This window comes from Branchiostoma belcheri, unplaced genomic scaffold (genome assembly GCF_001625305.1).
Source record: "Branchiostoma belcheri isolate BF01 breed outbred unplaced genomic scaffold, Haploidv18h27 scaffold63, whole genome shotgun sequence".
Taxonomy (NCBI): domain Eukaryota; kingdom Metazoa; phylum Chordata; class Leptocardii; order Amphioxiformes; family Branchiostomatidae; genus Branchiostoma; species Branchiostoma belcheri.
In genome coordinates this window covers 1787473-1789246 of record NW_017804276.1, presented here as the reverse complement: position 1 = coordinate 1789246, position 1774 = coordinate 1787473, and positions in this window count along the sequence as shown.

The following is a 1774-nucleotide window of genomic DNA, read 5'->3' as shown; positions in this document are numbered from 1 at the left end:
AAAAAAAAAAAAAAAAAGATCACGTCTTCCGAGGCTCTGGACTGGTTTTAGCCCTGGGTACGTAGTCCATGGTGGTGATAACTCTGGAGGACGGCACCCAGGCTACAGAAGCCCCAAGACTCAAGAACTCAGTACATACATACAGTGTCGATTCATAAATTCCGCAAAAATCCAGCATGTGTCGGCCTGTCGTATACGTCGCTATGTAATGCGCCAAATTCACAACACCAGCTTTGTATTCCTGTGGTTTTATATATATACATGTAATAGTAGCATTTTTATTTTTGGCTGGATTTTTTTTTTTTTCGCCCGCACGCACTAGTTTGGGGGTCTTCAGAGGATGTCATCCATAAAATTAAATCGGTGTGGCCTAAGGTAGTCTTTGTGATATTGACACATACTGCTTCACATTAGCACATTTCAATCAGTATTTCATACTTTGGGCTTTTAAAACTGCAGAAACGAGCCCCAAGATATGAGTTCATTTATTCTGGATAGTACCCCAAAATTATGCCCGGAGCCCTTGAATTAACCATTCCGTCAGAATGTTGGGAATGTTTGCTCCATGAGGGTCAATATACATTGGGGTAGTGTGGCTTCAACTCAGTATTACTAGTACTAAGTAGATAAATGACTAGTCGAAGTCCAAAACTGCATGCACTGGATGCCTCTAACGACTGTAATTCGTAACACCGAGGGACCCATTTGCTCAGTCACCTTGTAAGGACGTTACCCTTTTGTGTAACGAACCATTTGTCTAGATGTAAGGCCACAGCAAGTAAATTTTGTGGATGATATTCCCCGCAGACTCCAAATCTAATGCGAGCGGGCCCAAAAAAGAAGGTTCCTACATTTTAAAATTTTAACTCAATCATTGTACAAGTTTTTTTAATTTAGTGGGAACATCACATATACACAGCCAACATCACATATCACTGCATCAAAGGAAGAAACAAAACATAAAATTAGAGTCTTTTCTTGTCTCCTCTCTTCATAGTTATCTGCCAGCCACCTTCCGGCATGGCAACAGACATCTTTGCCATTTTTGGCATGTTGACCACTGTCAGAAGGCAACAAAATTTCTTTTTTTCCCAAATCAGGCGAAAATCAATGCGCGCGCTGATGTCATCCATAAAAGTTACTTGCTGTGGCATAACAACTAGAGTAGAAACTGTGAAACAATTATTGGACATTTGCCACTAGGAAAGCCCCGGTACTATTAGGAAATCCTAGGTACTATCGTCAATCGGGAATTGTACGTCATATTTCCGATACTCCTTGCCGAAGGTTAGACACCTTTGGCCGTGCAGTCTAGTCAACCTCATAAGTGGCTTTAGGCGTTTCGTTGAATGTGTGAAATCTTTATCAACTAGCTAGGGAATAAAAAAAAGAAAAGTGATATGTTTATAACCTTCCCCCGCCAAAATTCCAAAGTTTTTAAAAAAACGTTAGCATTGGATGTCAGAAATCTTGTCTCGTCTCTCTCATGCGCTGTACTTTTGAGAATCTAGGAACAAGATACTAGTAAGGCCATAGCAAGTAAACTCTAAATCTACTGCGATAGTGCGAAAAAAAAACAAGGCGGGCCAAAAAACAAGATTCCTACATTTTCAAATATTGGCATCATGAACCTTATTAAACAAGAAATGATACATATATCGTGGTACGTTTACTGACAACTATTACATCAATTTGTCACTGAAACAACCTTGAAAAACAAGTTTTCAATCATGGTACATATGGTTTGGATTCAGTGGAACATCACATATACACA